Here is a 14,130-nt window from a genome sequence, read left to right as displayed (position 1 = left end):
GAGGATCTTCTTATGGTCCAACCACTGATATTTTTGGATCAATTTGTAGATCATGAACTTCAGTAAGTTCAATATTCCTCTCATTGCTTCCTTCTTGGATGAATTCACTCTTCAAGAAAGTGGCGTGCCTGCTAACAAATACTTTTTGATCAGCAGAATGGTAGAAATAATATCCATTAGTTTCTTTAGGATACCCTACAAACCTACACTTGTCTGATCTAGTACTAAGCTTATGTCCAAAAATATTTTTGACATAAGCTGGACAGCCCCAAGTCTTAAGATGTTTAAGATTAAGCTTCCTTCTCTTCCATATCTCATATGGTGTGCTTGCAACAGACTTTGAAGATACTCTATTTAATATGTATGCGGCAGTCTCTAGGGCATATCTCTAAAAAGATATTGAGAGATTAGTGAAGCACATCATGGACCGCACCATATCCATTAAAGTATAATTATTTCTTTCTGCAACATCATTTAACTGAAGTGTATAAGGAGGGGTCCATTCAAAGAGAATACCTTTACTTTTAAGATGATCAAAAAATTCACTGGATAAGTATTCTCCTCCTCGATCAGATCGAAGAATTTGATACTTTTTTCAGTTTGTTTCACAACTATACATTGATCCTCCTTGAACTTATCAAAGGCTTCAGATTTATATTTCATAAGATACATATACCTGAATCTTGATAAATCATCTGTAAGGTAATAAAATAGGAGTATCCACCTCTAGCCTAAGTTGTCATTGGTCTACATACATCAGTATATATATACTAGGACTAACAACTCACTTGTCCTCTCTCTATATCCAAAAAATAGAGTCTTGGTCATCTTACCCATGAGACAAGATTCACAAGTTTCAAATGATTCATAATCATACGGATCAAAGAATTTCTCTTTGTATAACTTGTTTATCCTTGACTCACTAATATGACCAAGAAGTAATGCCAGAGATATGTGATATTCACATCTTCTCTCTTTCTTTTCATATTTTTTTTAATATAAAAAATATTTTTATTGAGTGCAAGAATTAAAAAATTGTTATCAATATAACCACTACCATAAAATTCATTAGAAAAGAAAATGGAGCATCTATTTTTCATTAGCCTTATTTCATAATCTTATTTTAATAATAAAGATATAGAAATAATATTTCTAATGATCTTTGGTATGTAATAATAGTCTTTCAATACTAATATTTTGTCTGAAGATAAATCAAGCATACAGGTTCCCACAGTCTCTGCGTTAATGGACTCTCCACTTGCGCCATAAAGCTCGAGGTCACCTTTTTTCAGACCTTTGATATTTTGTAGTCGTTGTAATAAATTATAAATATATGATCTATAAGCGGTATCTAATATTCAAGTATCAGAGTCTGAGCTACTCAATAAAAAATAGATTTGTATTATATACACACCTTTTGGTGCTATACTTGCACCCTGCTTCAAACTTGCAAGATTATTCTTGCAATTATACTCCTAATATCCAAACTTACCACAAAATAAATAGCTAATATCCATATGAACATCTTTTGCCTTCTCATTATTACTGACCATCCCAAGGTCAGAAATATACAGAATATTAGAGTTCTTCTCCGATATAAACTTAACTTGCAAGTTTCTCAACCCATCCACATAGTTGGAATCGGTCAACATATTTTTATCTATAGTGTTATGCAATGAAAATAAAAAAATCACAATGCAGACTTAAATCTGTATAAATAAAGAATAATAGTATAAGCAAACCACTCAAGTTTGACATGCATAACTAGTTGAGGAGTTTTAAAACTACTTATGTATCTTACTATTTTATCGGATACCATAGCCCTCTCCTATGGCAAACAAGAAATCCTAATCTAGTTTCTTAATGGGGTTGAGATCCTAATCCCTCATTGAAGCCTTATGGATATTACAACAAATCTCAATAAGTTTAAAAATAGAAAAATCTATCTAATTGCATCTCATGCAACTCTCAACATAAACTTTGCCTCTAAAAACACTCATAGCCTTGTGAATATCACAACAAACTATAGTATTTTGTAGTTAAGTTAGATCCTTCATTTTCATACAGTCATATCTGAAAAATACTGTCCTTGTGGATATCACAATAAAGTAACATATCCAAAATATATCGTAAAGCATCTAATATGCACCAAGATAAACCCATATCAATCCTCATAGCAAGCTTTGTGGATATCACAACAAATCTACTATGATTTTTTGATAGAATATTGACTAGGCATGAAGGAAGGCATATGTAGTGTTCAAAACACTGAGCTACCATCATTCAAGTGTTGCCCAGCTATGCAACCCAAGAGGGGGGGGTGAATTGGGTTTTAAAAAATTTAAGCTTAACTAATTACTTATGAAAAGTATTTGTTAAAAGCTTGATGAATGAGGAGAAAGACTTTAATTCAAGATTAATTACCTAAAGTAAGAATGCAAGGATATAATAAAGAAATAAAGAGAAACAATAAAGCACACCACAAACACAAGAATTTATAGTGGTTCGGTGCCAACCTTGCACCTACATCCATTCCCCAAGCTCCTACTTGAAAATTCCAATCCACTATACTTGTATTCAACCCAAATACAAATGTCGGAAACTCCGACACTAGCTATCCCAAGCTAGTCCACTTGTTTCTCGGGTACAAGCCAACCCAAAACACTCCGATTTCAGGTTCGGATCAACCTTCCCTTGTTTTGGAAACCCTCCAAAAATAAGAACAATTACTCACAAAGAGTAAGACAGTTTAGAGCACAAATAAGTACAAGAATAGCTCCTTAAATGAGCGAATATAACATTAAATACATTTTACTCAAATGAAGAATCCCTTTTTGGATTTTCTCAAGATGGATGAAGAGTTGAATGAACGCTTGAGGAGAAGGTGATCTTTGATTGAAGACTTCTTGAAGGCTTTGAAAGAGCTCTTGATCAAGGTTGAAAAGTTGGCTTAAAAAAAACCTTCTCTTTGAATGCTCTTGAATGCCCTTTTGAACGCTCTTGCTTTTCTCTTTCAAAATCTCTCGTATGTCTCTTGTGTGTATTGTAGATCTCTTATATCTCTCGTGTATTTTGTGGATCCCCCTTTTGTTTTTCACCTTTTGAAACCTTTTATAGCTTTAAGAAACAAGGGAAAACATTTTAGGTAGAAAAAAAGCCGTTAGAGCATTTTAAGGGAGCATTAAAGGTAATTAAAATGGGCAAAAAACTAGCCGTTGCGGACAATTTCCGTCGCAGGGGTCGACTCATGAGTCGACTCATGCTTCAGGAGTCGACTCATGAGTCGACTTCTGTTACAATAGCCAAAAATGTTGGTTTCTGAATTTTTTGGCCCAAACCAGCAGAGGTCGACTCATGAGTCGACTCATGCCTTGTGGGTCGACTCATGAGTCGACTCACAGGTCGTGCCAAGCCAAAAAACCAGCGTACCAAGGGAAATTTTAGCATGCCAATCAGCTCATTGTGCCATGAGTTGACTCATGAGTCGACTCATGCACTTCAAACATTCATAACTTCAAAAATATAAGTCCAAAAATAATAAAATTTTCACCAATAGATTACAAATCATTTGTTCTACCAAATGATACTATCAAATCAGGATTTTAGTAAAATTATGATTTTGCCCCTGAAGAGCATAAAGACTTTTTCAAATAAAAATATTTGTATCCCTTCAATCTGCTTTGTAATCATCAAAATCAATTTAGGAGCAACAATCTCCCCCTTTTTGATGATGACAAAATACTTGAACAAAAGCATTTATGTGAATGCATTATAGATTTATATGCTTGAAAAGAGTATGATTCTTTTGGCATGTGATATAAATGGTCATATGCAAGAATAGTTTGCCCATTTGCTTAAAGATTTGAAGATATGCTCATTGGATTATGTGATTTTGGTGTTAGAGCAGAAAACTTATTTTTGTTATCAGATCAAGCTGTATTTTGAAAATTTGCTCATTCTCATTTGATTTTAGTTTTAGCATCAGAGCAAAAAATAATTATGTGCTTTAATTGCTTTTGATACAAAAAATAATTATGTGTGACAAAGCATGTTTAAGAGTTGATTTGGAAAGTGTATTAGATCATTTTGAGTTTAAGATGTATCAAAGCAAGAGAAAAATAAATTTTGCAATGTATCGGAGTAAGAAAAATAATTTTACAATGTTATCAGAAAAAAAAATTTACAATGTATCAGAGCAAGTTAAAAATTTTAAGATGTATCAGAGTAAGTTAAATTTCTTAAGATGTATCAAGGTAAATAAAGTTTCAAAAGATGTATCAGAGCAAGTTGGAATTTTGAAGTATATCAGAGCATATTTAAATTTTTAAAGCAAATCAGAGCATATGTAAAGAAGTAATTTAAAAGTTACTTATTTACATTGTACTTAGCATTGTACTTTGATATTGTTCTTTAAGTTCTCCAATTCATTCATTAATTTCTCATAATTTGTAGTTTTGCTTTTGATGGGTTGCTTTTCTTTAATTGCTCAAAATTTATGGTTTTGCTTTTGATGAATTACTTTTTCTTTAATTGCTCATAATTTATGGTTTTGCTTTTGATGGATTGCTTTTTCTTTAATTGCTCATAATTTATGGTTTTGCTTTTGATGGATTTTTTTGTTTAATTTCTCCCCCTTTTTGACATCATCAAACATGGTTAACTCCTCCTTTTTCTGAAATATTCTTTAATTTCTCCTAATTTGGAGTTTATCACAGATGTTTGCTCCCCCTTAATACAGCAATTATTAACAGCAAACAACAACAAAGAGAAGACAATATTTCAACAAGGAGAATATATATAACCAAAATATGATCGACATCATTACAAAAGGTATAAGTAAAAGATGATACCATAAAACCATAATTGTTTCAATACATAGTTCATAATATAAAAGTCAACCAGCTAATTATCAATACATGGCCCCAAAATACAGATCCTAGAACAAGACACTAACACCTAGGATTTAGTAATGATCATGACAAGTCATGGATCGGAGTCATCAGATATGGGATGAGAAGCTAATGGATCTCGATCAGAAGTGCGTCCTCTACCCCGTCTGCCTCTGGCATGAGCAGGAGAGCGAGATGAACTGGGTGGCTGAGAACGCTGAGAGGCTAAGGACTGAACAGAAAGGGTGAGTCTGATGGAATCAAGTACGTTCAGTGCTCTGGAAACAGACTGAAGTAGAGCAGTGAACTGAGTGGATGCATGCTCACTCGATCCTCGGATCTCTTTCCTCAGTAACTCATATCCACCCTCCAGTGCTCCTTTGAGCCTGCCAGCCTCTGCAGTGAGGTCTGTGACCTCAATAGTGGACTCCTGTGGCTGAGGATGGGCCAAAGCAAGGACTTGCCCCTGCAAGTCAAGAACTCTGCCAGTCAGTCTCCAGACGGTGTCCTCAAGCTGCTGAATCCGGATGGACTGATCTGATATCATCTGAAACACAGTGGATATGTGGGGAGTCATGGTCTGATCAGAAGAAGTGGCTCCTGGTGCAAAAGTAGTACTGCTCCACTGACTAGACAGCAAAGAAGCCACACGCTGTGATATCTGCTCGATCTGATCGTCAGCCAGTCTTAACTCTAATTGAGGTGCTCTGCTCTCTGGCTGATACACTGGTGTGGGCATCCTAGTAAACTCTGAAGGGCCAGTCTCTGTATCAGGAATGAACTGGATATCTGGTGATGCTGCCCTGAAGTCATGAATAGGAGATGATGGACCTTCTTCTTCTACTCTGTCTTCAACTCTGTCTTCAGCTCTATCTTCAGTTCTCTCCCCAGCTCTCTCCTCAGATCCCTTGATCCAACCACCATCAGTCTTTGTAAAACCCATTCGGTGCAGGGTGTGTTGGTTGAAGGTGTCCACATGAGAGAGCTTACTAGAAGCCTCCCCCTCACAGCTAACTCCAAACCTCCTAAATACTCGAGTAAGGGCCATACCAAAAGGCAAGTGTGCCTTGGATCTGTTCAAAGTCTCTCTCATGGCCTCTATCATAAGTGCAGGGAGGTTCAGGGGGGTCTGAGTGATGACATGAAACATGATACAAACATCTCTGCTGGAAAGTAAATCATGCCTACCACTCCTAGGAAAGAAGAGCTTCGTTACCATCTGATGTAGGATCCTCATCTCAATAGACAAAATCTTTGCTTCCAATTTCTTTAAACTCCCTGAATAAGTTTCCCCTAGTATAACACTGATCCCCTCTTCTTTTACTGGGAATTCCATATAAGAGTAACCCTCACTAGGCAAATTAAGTATTTCTCCCAATATACTAGAATCCAAGCAAATATCAATACCCTTGACTGTTGAAGTCACTGACCCATTTCCATAATGTAAATTCTGGTAGAATTCTCTAACTAGGTCAACATAGGTGACTTCCTTAAGGGAGCAGTAGAAACCCCATCCTTGGTTTTTAATCTTAGTTGCAAATGTAAAACCCTCTTTTTCAAAGAACTGAAAATCTATATTCTTCCCGGTTTCAACTTTTCTATCAGATAGAGGATTCTTACTGGGGCTTAGGGAGGATTGAGGGGGACCTTGAGCAGATACTGAAGCTGGAGTGGGAGCAGTGGAAGACTGAGCAGCTTGCCTTTTCTTTCGGATATTTTCTTCAGGCTCACGGACTGACTTTCTTCTTTGGGGAAGCTTCATCTTCGGAGCCATATTCACTACAGTAGCAGGCAAGGAGACTTGGAGGAATAAGTGAATGAGTGGAGGAGGGATCACAAGAGAGTGAAGAGGGATTTTGGTGGAGAAAAGAGGTGGATTTGGGAAGAACGGTGGAGTGCTAGGGCACGCTCCAACCGTGTCAAACAATGGGAGAAAGCACAAAAATCCCTTTCAAGGTGGCGATTTTTGGTGGAGAGGAGGAGGGAGAAGTGCCTCGAGCTAGATCCTTGGATTTGGAGCAAAAGGAAATGGAGAAGTCGGCTTTTGGAAGGAGGAAGATGAAAGGATGAGTCGGCTCACGAACAGGATCCCGTATAAAAACAATGAGCCCGTGGGAAGTTTGAGGAAATAACAAGTTTGCCATTGAGTCGACTCATGGGGGTCAACTCATGAAGTTTAAAAATTCAGAAAAAATGTGAATAAATTCTAGAAAAATTTGAAATTTTGGAAGAAGGAGTTTTGCTCAAAGATAAGTTTTTAGAATGATAAACTTGAGCTTTTGGGGTCAGGATAGATGTTAGAAATTGAGCTCTAAGAATTTTTGACATCAATTCTTGGAAATTGAGAAAAATTTAGGCATATGGATCTAGAATTCCTAGATTTCTCCTAATTTTACAGAATCTATCCTCACTAAGGGCCTTTGTAAAGATATCAGCTAATTGATTTTCAGTGCAAACATATTCAAGAATTATATTTTTATTTTGAACATGTTCTCTTATAAAATGATGTCTTATTTCAATATGTTTGGATCTTGAGTGTTGAATTAGATTTTTAGATAGATTTATGGCACTTGTGTTGTCACATCTTATTGATGTTTCATTAAGTTTGATTCCAAAGTCTTCGAGTTGTTGCTTAATCCACAAGATTTGAGCACAACAACTTTCGGCTGCAATGTATTCGGCCTTAGCCGTAGACAGTGCCACCGAATTTTGTTTCTTGCTAAACCATGAGATTAGGTTAACTCCAAGAAATTGGCAAGTTCCACTTGTGCTTTTTCTATCTAATTTACATCCAGCAAAATCAGCATCTGAATATCCTAATAAATCAATTTGTGAGTCCTTAGAGTACCATAACCCTAGAGTTTGAGTACCATTTAAGTATCTAAGGATTCTTTTAACAGCATTCAAATGAGATTCTTTAGGATTAGATTGATATCTAGCACATAAACAAACACTAAACATGATATCAGGCCTACTTACAGTTAAATATAATAATGAGCCAATCATACCTCTATAGTATTTTAAGTCTACACATTTACCTTCATCATCCTTGTCAAGCTTACATGAGGGACTCATTGGTGTGCCAATTGGTTTGCAGTTCTCCATTCCAAATCTTTTGAGTAGTTCCTTGGTGTACTTGCTTTGGGTGATGGAGATTTCCTCTTTTGATTGTTTGATTTGGAGTCCGAGGAAGAAGGTGAGTTCTTCCATCATGCTCATCTCGAACTCCCCCTACATAAGCTTAGCAAAGTCTTGACAAAGGGATTCATTAGTAGACCCAAAAATTATGTCATCAACATAAATTTGTATAACTAGCATATCATTTTGATTTCTTTTAATAAGAGGGTTGTATCTACATTACCTCTTGAAAAACCATTATTTAGTAGAAATTTGCTTAGCCTATCATACCATGCTCTAAGTGCTTGTTTTAATCCATATAAAGCTTTATTTAATCTAAAGACATGATTAGGAAAAGCATGATTTTCAAATCCAGGGGGTTGTTCTACATATACTTCTTCAGCAATATATCCATTTAAAAATACACTTTTAACATCCATTTAAAATAATTTGAATTTCATAAAGCAAGCATATGCAAGTAGAAGTCTAATAGCTTCTAATCTAGCAACAGGTGCAAAGATTTCATCAAAATCAATTCCTTCTTCTTGATTATATCCCTTAGCAACCAGTCTTGCTTTATTTCTAATTACATTTCCATGCTCATCTAATTTGTTTCTAAAGACCCATTTTGTGCCAATTATTGAATAATTTTTAGGTCTTGATACTAAGGTCCAAACATTATTTCTTTCAAATTGATTAAGTTCCTCTTGCATTGCATTAATCCAATTATGATCATTTTCAGCTTCTTCAAAAGTTTTAGGTTCAAGATGAGATACAAAAGCACAATGATTAACTACATCTCTAAGTGAAGAACGGATTTTTACCCCATGCATAGGATCACCAATAATTAACTCCTTAGGATGGTTGTGAACATACCTCCATTCCTTGGGTAGGTCATTTGTACCTTGAGGTTGTTCTTGAATTTCTTCACCTCTCTCATCTTGTTTGTCTTCTTGATCCTTGTCTTCTGGAGTTGCTGAATCTTTCAGAGTGATCTCCTTCATACCTTCTATTAGTGGATCTGCATCATCAACACCCTCATTCTTTCTTGAAGGAAGATCGTTAGATTCATTAAAATTAACATGTATGGACTCCTCAACTACTAAAGTTCTTTTGTTGAAAACTCTAAATGCTTTACTAGTGGAGGAGTAACCTAGAAAGATTGCTTCATCTGATTTTGCATCAAATTTATCAAGTTTTTCTTTGCCATTATTTAATACAAAACATCGACAACCAAAAACATGAAAATATGCAATATTTGGTTTTCTTCCTTTCCAAAGTTCATAGGGGGTTTTCTTTAAAAATTGTCTAATCAAAGCATGATTTAAAATGTAACATGTTGTGTTAATTGCTTCCGCCCAAAAATATCTTGGAAGGTTGCTTTCACAAAGCATGGTACGGGCCATTTCTTCTAAGATTCTATTTTTTCTTTCAACTACCCCATTCTGTTGGGGTGTCCTAGGAGCAGAGAAGTTATGGCCAATTTCATTTTCATCACAAAAATTTTCAAAGTCTTGATTTTCAAATTCAGTTCTATGATCACTTCTAATATTTTGAATTGAAAACCCTTTTTCATTAGTGACTTTTCGGTGAAATTTAGTGAAAATATGAAAAGTTTCATCTTTGTGTGCCAAAAAGAAAACCCAAGTAAAATGAGAGTAATCATCTATAATTACAAAACTATATCATTTTCCTCCTAAACTAGTGGTTCTAGTTGGTCCAAATAAGTCCATATGCAAGAGCTCTAAAGGTCTAGAAGTTGAAACAATATTTTTGGATTTAAATGAAACTCTAGTTTGTTTACCTAATTGGCATGCATCACAAATTCTATCCTTTTCAAAATTCAGTTTTGGCAAACCAAGAACTAATTCTTTCTTAATTAATTTTGAAAGAGAATGCATGCTAATATGTGCAAGTCTACGATGCCACAGCCAACTAGTCTCATTAACTTTAGCATTCAAGGATACTAGGCATTGCATGTCTAATTTGGCTAAATCATTCAAATCTACCATATAAACATGGCCATGCCTATGTCCTATAAATTTAATGCCATCGTTAATAGGACTAGTCACAATGCAAACAGATGATTCAAAAATAACTTTATACCCTTTATCACAAAATTGACTAATGCTAAGTAAGTTATGCTTTAAACCTTTAACTAACAAAATATTTTTAATGTATTTGGAGGGAGTGATACCAATGTTACCTATCCCGATGATCTTTCCTTTGCCATTATCTCCAAAGGTGACCATCCCTCCATCCTTAGCATCAAGCGTGATGAATTATGATTCATCACCAGTCATGTGTCTCGAGCATCCACTGTCAAGATACCATTTTCTGTTTCCTCCTTGGGATGCTAGACACACCTGCAAGCAAAAGTCAAGTCTTAGGTACCCAAGCTTTCTTGGATCCTTTTAGGTTAGTCAAAATGGTTCTTTTTGGAACCCATATTTTCTTTATAGTTGTGTTTGCAGATTTGTTAATAAGGCATGTGTATGATTCATGTCCTATTCTACCATATTTGAAATAAGTAATATTTGTAGACTTGTTACTTGAATAATTTACATAAATATTCTTCAGAAATTTTTGTTTCTTCAAGGGGTTATAGCCAAGTCCAGCCTTATCATATACAGCTTTTTGATTATCAAGAATCATATTTAGTTTGTTTGAACTTAAGGTGAACTTATCTACTATAGGTTTCAGCTTGTTAATTTCATTCTTTAAGCTTTGATTTTCTTGAATCAAGGTGGATTTTTCAATTGAAAGGTTTTCAGCTTGTTTCACTAAGGACTGATTTTTCAATTTCAGTTTTTTATTTTTCATCCCTAGTTTCTTTAATTCATCAATTAAATCATAGAATACTTCATGCAATTCTTCAAATGTAAATTCACTAGAGGATTCAGAAGTTACCTCATTTTCGTGTGCCATAAGGCACAGGTTGGCTTGTTCTGTTGAGGTTTCCTCATCGGAGCTTGAGTCATCACTCGCACTCTAAGTCGCCATCATTGCTTTCTTTTTGAACTTTTTGAGACCTTTCTTCAGTTGTGGACATTCGGATTTGAAATATCCCGGCTTCTTGCACTCGTAGCATATAAGGGGTTGATCTTTCTCTTTCTCTTTGCTTTGTTCCCCTTTTATGAATGACTTCTTTCTCATCCCCTGTTTTCTTTTTCTTAGAAACTTCTTAAATCTCCAGGTGATGAGTGCCATCTCTTCATCCTGTTCTTCATCTTCAATGTCATCCGTTTCATCATCAGGCGAAGCTGTGGATTTGAGGGCAATGGTTCTTTTCTTTTTGACTTCATCCTCTTGATGTTGCTGCATGCTAAATTTATGAGTCATCAAGGATCCAAGAAGCTCTTCTAGAGATAGAGTGTTCAAGTCCTTTGCTTCTTGGATGGCAGTCACCTTGGCTTCCCAAGTTCTTGGCAATGACCTGAGAATCTTCCTTACAAGCTCACTGTTAGTATAAGATTTGCCAAGACTCTTCGAACCATTAATTATATCAGTAAAACGAGTAAACATAGCAGTTATGGACTCATCATGCTCCATTTTAAACAATTCATATTTATGCACAAGCATGTTTATTTTAGACTCTTTTACTTGATTTGTTCCCTCATGGGTTACTTCTAACCTATCCCATATTTCTTTAGCAGATGCACAAGTAGAAATGCGATTAAATTCATTTGCATCAAGTGCATAATAAAGAACATTCATAGCTTTAGCATTTAATTGTGCCAATTTCTTATCAACCTCATCCCATTCTTTCTCGAGTTTGGTTGACTCCTCACCATCTATAATCTTGGTGAGTGTGTGAGGACCGTTCACTATGATACTCCACATATCATAGTCGAGTGCTTGTATGAATATCTTCATCCGAGCTTTCCAGTAGGTGTAATTAGACCCATTGAAAAGTGGAGGTCGGTTGGTAGATTGCCCCTCGACTAGAGAAGTACCGACATGGGTTGCCATAGATCTTTGGCTCTTTGATTGTTAGATCAAAGAAGGGCTAGAGCACCGGGCTCTGATACCACTTGTTGTCCAGCTATGCAACCCAAGAGGGGGGGGTGAATTGGTTTTAAAAAATTTAAGCTTAACTAATTACTTATGAAAAGTATTTGTTAAAAGCTTGATGAATGAGGAGAAAGACTTTAATTCAAGATTAATTACCTAAAGCAAGAATGCAAGGATATAATAAAGAAATAAAGAGAAATAATAAAGCACACCACAAACACAAGGATTTATAGTGGTTCGGTGCCAACCTTGCACCTACATCCACTCCCAAGCTCCTACTTGGGAATTCCAATCCACTATACTTGTATTCAACCCGAATATAAACGTCGGAAACTCCGACACTAGCTATCCCAAGCTAGTCCACTTGTTTCTCGGGTACAAGCCAACCCAAAACACTCCGATTTCAGGTTCGGATCAACCTTCCCTTGTTTTGGAAACCCTCCAAAAATAAGAACAATTACTCATAAAGAGTAAGACAGTTTAGAGCACAAATAAGTACAAGAATAGCTCCTTAAATGAGCGAATATAACATTAAATGCACTTTACTCAAATGAAGAATCCTCTTTTGGATTTCCTCAAGATGGATGAAGAGTTGAATGAACGCTTGAGGAGAAGGTGATCTTTGATTGAAGACTTCTTGAAGGCTTTGAAAGAGCTCTTGATCAAGGTTGAAAAGTTGGCTTAAAAAAAACCTTCTCTTTGAATGCTCTTGAATGCCCTTTTGAACACTCTTGCTTTTCTCTTTCAAAATCTCTCGTATGTCTCTTGTGTGTATTGTAGATCTCTTGTATCTCTCATGTATTTTGTGGATCCCCCTTTTGTTTTTCACCTTTTGAAACCTTTTATAGCTTTAAAAAATAAGGAAAAAATTTTAGGCAGAAAAAGAGCCATTAGAGCATTTTAAGGGAGCATTAAAGGCAATTAAAACGGGCAAAAAGCTAGCCGTTACGGATAATTTCCGTCGCAGGGGTCGACTCATGCTTCAGGAGTCGACTCATGAGTCGACTTCTGTTACAACAGTCAAAATGTTGGTTTCTGAATTTTTTGGCCCAAACCAGCAGAGGTCGACTCATGAGTCGACTCATACCTTGTGGGTCGACTCATGAGTTGACTCACAGGTCGTGCCAAGCCAAAAAACCAGCGTGCCAAGGGAAATTTTAGCGTGCCAATCAGCTCATTGTGCCATGAGTTGACTCATGAGTCGACTCATGCACTTCAAACATTCATAACTTCAAAAATATAAGTCCAAAAATAATGAAATTTTCACCAATAGATTACAAATCATTTGTTCTACCAAATGATACTATCAAATCAGATTTTAGTAAAATTATGATTTTGCCCCTGAAGAGCATAAAGACTTTTTCAAATAAAAATATTTGTATCCCTTCAATCTGCTTTGTAATCATCAAAATCAATCTAGGAGCAACATCAAGATTCGAACTAATCTAATTGACTAGAAAAGTGTTAAGATTGATGGAGGTCCCCCATTGCTTTTCATAGACACTAATAAAATTGGCCAGGCCAGCAACGGAACCAATTAAATAACCATCATACTTGAAACACTCCTTAACACCAATTAATTAATCGATTTAAAAAAATAGGTTAGCTACTGGTTCACAACACTATGACTTAATATGATTTTTATGAGGGCTTTAATGGTCTCAAGCACATCTTAAATCAATCACAATGATGCACAAATATAGTTGTATCTTAAAAATCATAACAACTAAACATAGCATCCAGTTATATCTCTAAGATATGAAAAATATAATCATACAATATGACTATAACTAGTATTTTTAGTATATCACATATGCATGAAGTTCTAATAACATGCATGAATATAAAATACTCTTTTCATAATTCTTCTTCTTGAGACATACAGTGGCACCCCTACACGCCATAAGAGTACCCTTTTGAATAGGAAGAGAGGATTTCTGAATCCTACTTGCTCTTATGACCGGACGGCCTGGTGATGAACCTCAATTAGAGTACTAAGCTACTAAAAAAATTTTACACATACATCATGTATTTTATATTTAAAACATATCTCTAAGACATACTAAGATTTGGATGTTCAATCGGATTCAACCCTTGAGCTGACTTAAAC

The sequence above is a fragment of the Elaeis guineensis genome, chromosome 2 (assembly GCF_000442705.2).
Source record: "Elaeis guineensis isolate ETL-2024a chromosome 2, EG11, whole genome shotgun sequence".
Lineage (NCBI taxonomy): Eukaryota > Viridiplantae > Streptophyta > Magnoliopsida > Arecales > Arecaceae > Elaeis > Elaeis guineensis.
This window is presented reverse-complemented; position numbering follows the sequence as displayed.